The sequence below is a fragment of the Alligator sinensis genome, unplaced genomic scaffold, assembly GCF_000455745.1.
Source record: "Alligator sinensis unplaced genomic scaffold, ASM45574v1 scaffold512_1, whole genome shotgun sequence".
NCBI classification, from domain to species: Eukaryota; Metazoa; Chordata; order Crocodylia; family Alligatoridae; genus Alligator; species Alligator sinensis.
In genome coordinates this window covers 2431742-2441381 of record NW_005842063.1, presented here as the reverse complement: position 1 = coordinate 2441381, position 9640 = coordinate 2431742, and the positions used below count along the sequence as shown (strand labels likewise).

The 9640-nt window shown below is 42.8% G+C and overlaps 1 protein-coding gene across 1 annotated transcript in view; it reads left to right on the top strand.

Annotated features, from left to right (window-relative positions):
• The window catches only part of FBXO42 (F-box protein 42), a 72425-nt gene continuing 62785 nt past the window's right edge, over positions 1–9640 (top strand). The window contains exon 1 of the mRNA XM_025203658.1: positions 1–115. The gene's annotated coding sequence lies outside the window, so the exon portion shown is untranslated. The remainder of the gene's footprint in view (positions 116–9640) is intronic.

Sequence of the window (9640 nt, the reverse complement as noted above, 5' to 3'; positions counted from 1 at the left end):
TGCCCCCCACCTCCTCCGCTGGCTGGCTGAGGGGTGGTTTGGGGCCTGGCTCAGCACCGCCTGCCTTCTTCTCATCTTCCCCGCTCCGGTTTCTTGTCTTTTTTTGCCAGGAGAGGTTTATATAAAAAAAAAAAAAAAAAAAAAAAATGAAACCCTTCATCTGCCCCCTCAGCCATGCCCCTGGCTGGTGGGTGGGCTGCTTTTGGGGGCAAGGAGAGGCTTTGGGAGGCTGGCCGCCACCCCCAGGTGCGTCCGGGTTTTCCCCGGGGCACCGGCGGGCTCCTCTCTGCCAAGGGGAGACTCCGGTCCCCACCTGGCGTCTCCTTGGCTGCCCGACGTGCTGCTGAGTCGGCTTTTGGGGGGGGAAAAAAGGCTCCCCCAGCCTCCTCTTCCGTTTTTGTGCTCATCCGACGCGCCCGCCGGGTCTCTCTTTGCGAGGAGAGGGGCTCTGCCACCTCTGGCATTTGGTCTCGTGAAAGATAACATCGCCCCTGCCGTGATTTCGGATGCCGTCTGCCTCCTGTGGCCTATTCCTCTCCTTGGGAAGGGGGGTTTTGGGGGAGGTATGGCTTGACACAGTCAATTCGGGCATGTTCCTGGCTGTCTGACCCTCAGATGGGGTTCGTTTTGTTGTTTTGTGTTTTAAAGGAGAGGTTTTGGGAGGTCTAGCTTGATGCCGCCTGCCTCCTCTGCCGCTTTCCTGGCTATCTGACCCCCTGATGGGTTTCTTTTTGGAAAGAGAGGGTTTAATAGGCATGGCTTGGTGCCGGCTGCCTCCTCTGATGTTTTCCTGGCTAGTTGATGGGTTTGCTTTGGTTTTTTTGGCAGTGTCCACATTAAACCGAAAAGCATTGCTGCCGTGGGGTGGTCTTAGTGCATGGGTCGTAGGTTTCTAGGGTCGGAAGGGACCTATTCAATCCCCCTGCTCTGGGCAGGAAAAAGCGCCGGGGTCTTATTTGTGAGGATCCCCTTGTAAGCAGCCTGCCACCCGAGTCTCTCGAGACCGAGGTGTTTTGGGCTAAACGCCTCCATTAGCAATCCTTGAAGATTCGGTGTTGCTGTTTTCTTAAAATGCTTCTGAGGCTGAGGGGGGAGCTGTGTGCCGTTGCATGCCTTAAACTCCGTAATTTGCAGTTTTGGAGGAGTTGGGGAAAAGTCATGGGAAGCCTTGTTAAAATTTTTGTGGCTGGAGTGCATGGTACTGGTGCATTACCTGCAGCTGCTTTCTGTTTGTGAGCGAACCCAATGATCAGACTCCTGCTGCGAGGCTGGCTTAATCCCCATTGATTGATGGGGATGTTATTTGCATTAAAATGATTTTAATTATCGTAGTGACACCTGTTTACGCGTCAGCCATTATGTAGTAGAGCTTTCACCAAAGAACTGCTGTTTGCTAGGGCAGAAGGAACAGGCAGCTCTGATAAAGGAGCTGTGTTTTACTTCACTGGAGATGCTGCTGACCTGCATCCTAAATCTAAGAGGAGCATTGCTTATCTTTTAAGAGCTGCCCTGTCACTGAACGGCATCGGGATCCTGGAGAGATGACATGTGATGATGCAGTGCCCTGTGCATTGTGAGATCACATCTAGATGGCTGCTGCAATATCACAATGCAGTGATGTAATCAGGCTGGAGAAAGCTTTACCTAGTGTCTCCTAGTCAGAGCGTCAAACTGGCTAGCCTGATGTTGGCTGAATTAGTAGGGGAGACTCACTGTTGTGATTCAGGGGCAATGCAACACCAGTTCTCCTGGACTTACCCCAAATCCCTGCGTCAGACAAGGGCAGATATTGGGGTTCTTAGTAGGGTTTTGTCCCTGGAGCTCCATCCTTTGCCATTCGCTAGCACATAACAGAGCCTTGTCTACATGCTGGATTTCTGCCCACCTGGCCGTGTTGGTCAGAGGTGTGGTGAGGTGTGATCCTTGACTGATGCAGCTTTGCTTGCAAAAGCCCCTTATTGTGATGAAGTCACCCCCACAGAACAACCACCTTGCCAATATAGCACATTTCATTTTAGGGGTGGGAGCAAGTGGGGCTGGAATAAACTGTACAGGGAAAAGCACAGCTTTGCCAGTATAAACTGAAATTGCAGCTGTAGCACTTGCCAGCGTAGCAACGCACTGAGGGGAGACGTGATGGGAAAGAATGTGTCGTTTCCTCTTCCTCGGGGCTCATTTCTTTGGGGGTCACTACACCACCCTAGGCCCTGTCTGTGGCCAGAGGCATTCTTCACTGTTCTGTCTTTTCCCTGGCCTCTCTTCTATTGCTGTCTTTCTGTCTTCATCATTGATTCTCCCTCAAACATAACACTAGTGCATAGTCTTGCAAGACCCCCCCACCCCCCAACTTTTTGCAAGAAACAGTGATCTAAAGTACCAGAGATGTGTCTGAATATCTGTTTCACTTGACTGTTTGGTACAGTGGAGAAATGGGTGGACACACAAAAGTTGCCAAAGCATGAGTCGAAAGGACTGTTTTGTCAGTAGGGAGTGTATGAAAGCTTATCGTGGCAACCTTAGGAGCTAGAAAATTGATTTTAAAGCTGCAATTTAGATTCTGCAGAATCTGCTGGTGTAGATCCTTATCTGTGCCCAGTCGGATTTTCCACTTGACACGGACCAGGTTTTATGTGGATTTTGCATGCTTTGAATACGTGACAGTATCCTCTCTCTGTCCTGGCTTCTGCAGGAAGGGTACTTTGCTTCTCACCCCCTTGTATTGTCAGGGGAGCCTCCCTGTTACTCCCTGCCTCCTATTCCTCTCAGTTACCAAGGGGAGGGTTCATTTGGCAGTCTTTGCACTAGTCTCTGAAAACAGTCTGGCTTTGTATTTAGGTTTATAATTTCTTTCCATATGTTTAATGGAAAGAGGGATGTGAATTGTCATTTGCATGGTTGAGGTCCCCTTTCAGCGGGGGGGAGAAAAGGCCTCATATCAGCTCGTTCCCAGCATATGAATTGTGTTTTAAATGGGTGTTTTCACAGCCTCAGTAAACTTGCACTGTAATCTTTTTCAGTAGTTGCCAATTTTTGCGGCTTTCCACAGCGTGTGACTGAGAACTGTTTAAAAGGTTATCACTGCGCGTGTAAACAAACCGGTGTGAAGTTATTCACCCCCTCCCCTCGTGTTTGCTTCAAGAAAAATGTCCTAAGATATGAATCAGTGTCTTGTTCAAGCAGTTCCTTGATGTTGATAAGCACCAGTGACTTTGATATACTTTTTGGCTTTTAAAATGCAATATCATACCTAAGATCAGTGAGTGTTTTTTAAAAAAAAAGTTGTGGTCTAATGCTGTCTTTTGGCTCTGAGAGTTGGTCCAAGTCCGGATAAAAGGTTTTTTGGAACAGAAGCCCACTGGCTCTGATAATGTACACTTAATGGATGATTGTGCGCACACAAATTTGTTTTCGGAGTGTAAATTCTCTCTCCAGTGTGATTAGATTCAACTTGGATATCTGGGTTCAGGACCTCCAGTGATGTCTGTTTGGGTTTAGCTGTACTATATTGACTTTAAATGGGGTTGTTTGGCATATTAGAGAGAGAGAGAGAGAAAATTCATTCCTCTTTCTTGCATATTTAATTTTATGTGTGCAAAAGGTGTATGTGGATGTGGGAAAAAAATTAGTGATATACTAGGGACAGTAAACTGACTATTATGCAAGGTGGAGAAAATATGGCCCCTGTCCACAGAAGCATACACTGATGGCACTTGAAAATGTATATCTTGGAGCTTAAATTAATTCACACTTGGTCATGCTTTGTGGTATGCCTTCTTTCTTAATATTTTGGAAAATTTGGGTACATCTGCTCACCTGTATGGTAGCTAAATACTCTACTGAAATATATGTAAATTAAAATAAAAACATGACTGATTCTCCTGGCTCACTTCCTTCGTCCAAATGTGATTTCTTCTGCAGATGGCTTATATCACTTCGCATGCCTTGGACTCATTTTACAATATTAATCTGGTTTATTTCATCTTGTGAAGTGGGCAAGTCCATTCCTAATGTTACTCAAATTCAGTTTTTCTTTCCTTGCTGATAACACCGTCATGTTGGATTTTTTTGGTGTTGGGTGTTTGTTTGGTTTTATTGTTGTTTTGGAACTGCACTCCTTCCTGCCTCTGATCTCACTGAATCTAACGAGATTTGTAGTGTTAAGCTAGTCGGTGCTGTGATTGGATGCTTCAAAGGGCAGCGCAGAGTTCAGTGGTTTTTGGTGACATGGAGCGAAAGGTGCTTCTTGCTGAGTCAGTAGCAAAATCATGCCAGAGCTGGTTAGAGTTACTGAGTTGCTCAAATGGCCGAGTATGGGAAGAGATGTAAGAGTAAGGTCTTGTCACTAGTTATCACAAATCCTGTTGTCATAGCAGAATTGAATTTTGCTCCATGTATTATGCCTACGTAGGCAGAATTCTACTGAGTTAGAGCTCTTTCCTTTCCTGGCACAGATGGGTATAGGGTCATATATAATTTGCAAAGGGATGTAGGATTTGTCAGGATAAAAGGTACTGCATAAATGTAACGTTTTTTGCACGAAAGGTAAAGATTCTTTATCAAATCTTTCTAACTTGGAGACAGTACGGAGCACCTGTTAATTTTTGCATCTTTACTGCACTGGAATTCAGCCTGGCCAGCATGGAAGAGCTGTTTTGTTACCCGTTTGAAATCCCCGAACAGCATCTGACTATGGAGGAATCTCCTGGTTTACTACTTTGTGTGATGATGGGATGCTGGTGATGTGGGTGCTTGATTTTCTGTTCTCATCAATACTGTGAATCCCTTCTCTTCAAACACCCATGGCAGAGGAGGCTGCCTGTATGTGGGGTTTTAACCCTCTTTGAAAGGCTTAATGCTTTAGAAAAACTGTTTTCAGAAAGCTGCTGGTTTATGCCTTTCACCAACATTATGCATTAATCGGAGTGTCTTTCTGACAGGGTTTTTGCTCAAATATGTTATCGTGATTAGTTTTTTCTGACATCGCTGGATGCAAAATCACTATAATCCTTAGCAGCATCTTTTCGATGGCTTTGTGTCAACGGCTCTTGCTAGAAAGGCTTGATGCCAAATTCACTCCAAATGTATACAATTAAGTAAATGTTAAAAAAAAAATATTAGTGGCTTTTTTGTTTCATTCTGTGGAGTCTAAATTTAGTCTGTTCTGCTGAATGCCAATGCTATTCCACTTTCCTGCTTTTGTTCTTAAAGTTTGCTTTCCCCTTTGGTAGTCAGACGATTGCAGGAGTAAACCTTTATGAAATGGCAACTCTGGAAGCACATTCAGTTGTGATTGGATCTGAGCCCAGCATAGTCTATCCTGGCATGTAACTGTGTCTGTAGCTGTGCACTGTGCCTGGACTCTTGGACAGTCTGACCTTAAATCATGCTCGTGTGTGCTGTTAGCCGCTGTCACGTTATGTTCAGGGGCCAAGAAAATGACCTCCAAGAGATCAAGGCAGCATGCTGAGGTGGTTAATATGGCCCAGTAGCAAATGAGAGACCTAGTGTCTAGTCCAGTGATTCCCAACCAGATATGGACTATATCTTTTACTCCTATCACTCAACCTTGTTTAATATCTAAAGTGTTGGCAGAGCTCAGCATATCGACTTTTAAAAGTTTAGGCAATAGAAAATCAGATAACTCTTAATTTTCAAATGGTTTAACTTTCAGATGGTCTAAATCAGTGGGTTTTCAAACTTCCTGAAGTTAAGTAACCCTTTTGTACCACTTCTGCTGTGGAGCCCCTACCCTGTCCTAAAGACTGACATGGAGTCAGGCGACCCCACCACTCCTCCATTGCCCCCAATCTCTTTGTGGAGCCCCTGATGATGTATGGACCATAGTGTGAAAACTGCTGAGTGGACAAAGGTAGCTAATGCATTATAACTCCAGGCTCTAATTTACTCCACCCTGATTTTCCTGTGTAGACAAGCTCAGTTGCATCAATCTACTGTCCTTAGAATAATGTACTTATTTGGTGCCGATCTGGTGCTGTTTAAGGCTCCATCTTCCACTCTAAATTGCAATGGACCAAAGGTTATATGGAACTGGTCTAAATGTAATTTAATTGTGGTATCTCAGCGTTTCTCTCTGTGTTGCCTTTCATGTGACGTTTTGCAGAAATGTTACAAAAACAGGTTGTTCAGCAATAGATTCTGAAAATGCTTGAAGGCTAGAAACTTTTTTTTTTTCTTTTTTCCAGCTTGCATACCTCTTCTGAAAAAGTCTTATGGGGAAATTAGGTGTTGAGGAATTCATTCTTGAATCATTAATGAGAACAGTCTAACCAGAAATGTAATATTTGAACAGCCTCTGCATTGAGAATGAAGGTTCATTAACTTTTAATTTCATATTGCATTCTCTTCATTGGTTATCTTTAGGGTGTGGCTTATCCTATTTGATAGCACAATGATTCTTGAGTTTCCTCTTAGTCTTCTAAAGGTCTTAATTTTGGATCTTTAGTGGGTTTGGTTGATCTAAGGAGCATGCAAATAACTTGTCACTTCATAAAGGTATAAAATTGCTATGCCCTATTATAGTCGACCATGCTTAGGGCTAATTTATTGCTAGCTTCTGCCTTGTGTGATGTTGAGTAGTATGAGCTGGTTCGTAGGAAGGGCCCTGTTAGTATTATCTTTTAAAAATCTGAATGAATCATTTCTTGTTACCTGACTGAAATCCACCAACACTGTTCCCAAGTTTCCTTTTGCATCGGCAGTGGTGCTGCTTTTTCTGGGATCCACATGTAGAAGTGCCATTGTCACTCTTGGAAATCCATTTTTTATTTTACTTTATTTTATTTATTTTTAAAATTTTAATGCTGGGAGTCTAGATCATCCAACATTTATTGGCAGCTAGCTTTAGTAGTGAGCTATTGAGTTAATGATAGCTTAGCACATTGTCATATAAATAGAAATGATACTTTACAGCCAGTCTGATATTTAAGTGGTACGTTGACTGTTTTAGAGACATGTGGCATGGTCTAAAAGCTCATCCACACATGCAGATTGTTGAGCAGTGAGCTAGGGTGTGTTAAGCTGCTCTGCATAGTGATATTTAGTGTCTGTGTCTATGGGAGATGTTAGTGTGAGATACAATGCATTAGCTAACTCCAAACCCTAACTTACTCCATCCTGATTTTCCTGTGTAGACAAGCCCAGTTATATCATCTATTGTCCTTAGAATAATGTACTTATCTTGTGCTGATCTGGTGCTGTTTACGGCTCCATTTTCCACTCTGAATTGCAGTGGACTGAAGGTTGTATGGAACTTCGTAGTTATAGGCCAGTAATCAAAGTCTTTCTAAATTATTTGTCATCTCCATCCTGTGAAAGAAAATGCTAGTGATAAAGCAGGTACATTTGAATTTATATGTCAGATCTCTGTGCTCAGTGTCAAGCCAAACACTTGCAGTCTCTGCTTGCCTTTTCCAACAGCTATTCATATTTCAATTGCCATGTATTTTGCAGTCAAATTCTGTTTTCAGTTAGCAATAAATATATCAAAAAAGGACATCTGGAAACTCCCTCGCTGCTCTTCTGAACAGCTAGAGTGACAGGCGCCTTTTTATCAAGTAAAGTTCAAGGTGCCAGAAATCTCTGGAGTTTGAATTCTGGCCACAGCAATAACTTTTTGCTCAACCTTTGCTTTGTTGCATCTTTCTTTCCTTGTCTATAAAATGGGGCTAGTTACCACAGTGGACCTTCCCAGGCTGGGCTGTGAAATTCCTGTTATAATGCTGTTGCACTTTTATAATAAAAATATTATTTGTGAACCAACTTAGGCTCACTCTTGCATAAGTGACCAGCAGATAGCTTCATACCAAATGCTGTCTTGGCATTGAGTTTTTGCTGGTGCTTGTCAAGCAGACCTTTGGTGTTGTGGAAACTTGCTAGTTGTGTGTTTGCATTACTTCTCTGTTAGATAAATCATATACAAACAAAATCTAGGTTTAGAAAATACCAGCCATGCTGTTCCTCACTCCTTTATCATGGGCAGGGATCCTGGTTTTCTCTGACTTAAAAAAAAAAAAAAATCTCCAATAACCCCAAATCCACATTTTTCCATGATTATAATGAAATGCCACTGATAGATAGATATGGATATCTATCTATCTATCTATCTATCTATCTATCTATCTATCTATCTAGTGGCATTTCATTTTAATCATGGAAAAATGTGGATTTGGGGTTGCTTTTTTTATTCCAAAAATTGGGTATTTTTTGTTATCGGAGAACCAGGATCTGTGATTGTGGGCAATGTTTAATTGGCTGTTACTAGATAACTAACACTATCCTAATTGATCAGTTATCCATTAATTGCTTTTGTAGCATTATGGTTCTGTAACCAGTTAAATGAAGTACTTTATAAATTCATAAAGGTCCCTTTCAACCCAAATTGTCTTTGATAACAGGGGATTCCTGAATCTCTTTGGTTATAATTAGCCCAGTGGCTCTCATGAAGCATCTTTTCAGGAGTGATTTGGTCTGCATGTTACAGAGCCTTAATACTTCATGGCAGAGTGAAGAATGAGCGGTTCCTTTGTTTTCTGAGGAGGTATGCATAAGATATGGAGGACATCAGCTGCAGGTGCTGGAATATGAATGTCTATGACATACTCACCCTAGATATTTCCTATCCTAGCTGTTAAGCAGAAAAAAAGCACAGCAGTAGCCAACCCTTTCAAGTAATAGATTTGAAAGCTTTAGGCATTGATTAAATTAAACCCTGGCTGTGGGAGCCTTTCCTTTGCTAGCATTCAGCTTTCTCAGTGCCTCGGTGGCCAGTATCATTTAATTCCAAGTGATGCTACTCTTTCCTTCAAACCAGGTGTCCTAAGGGTACTAATGACTTAATTCCTTAAACTTTGCAAACTCAGTCTGGAGCACTGTGCTTTTTTAAAATTGGGGCATAATATAATTTTGCAGTGTTACAAATACATAACTCCTTCACACCCATCCTTTTTTGAGCATGTGCATACCTAATCAGGGGCCAGCAGAACTAGACACTGGAGGTTGGGTTAAGTCAGGGGCAGGCAATTATTTCGGGTGGAGGGCTGCTTCCTGAGTTTTGGCAAGCCATTGAGGGCCGCATGACAGGCAGCCAGGGGCAGATAACTATTAATTTTCTAAATTTTTTTAGGGGCCCCATGGGCAGGATAGAATGGCCTGGCGGGCCGCATTTTGCCCACCCCTGGGTTAAGTGAACAGTTGCGTTTCAAGCTGCCCTGCACTACAGTCACCCTGACCTTGACCTGGTGTTTGTGCTGAGAACTTTTATTGAGGATCCTCTTTTTTGAGGATGTGAACTCTTTCTGCAAGTGAAACGCTAACTAAACGTGATTCTGGTAGATGCTTGTCGGAAATCTGAACTCGGGTTTGCTCATGCCGGCGCGCACACCTGGAGCTGCAAGTGGTTCTTGACTGTGAGCATTTATAAAAAGCCTGCAGTGCAAATATTAGTAATTTTCACCTTCCTGCTGTTCTAGTTCTATTTCCAGAAAATACCATGACATCAGCCTTCCCACTATATTTAATGTTCTGAGTCACAGTTAACACAGTTTGTCTTAATTCTTATCTCATTAATTTTATTTACATAATGGTGACTTAAACGAGCATGTCCTAAGTGCTACTTGTGGCA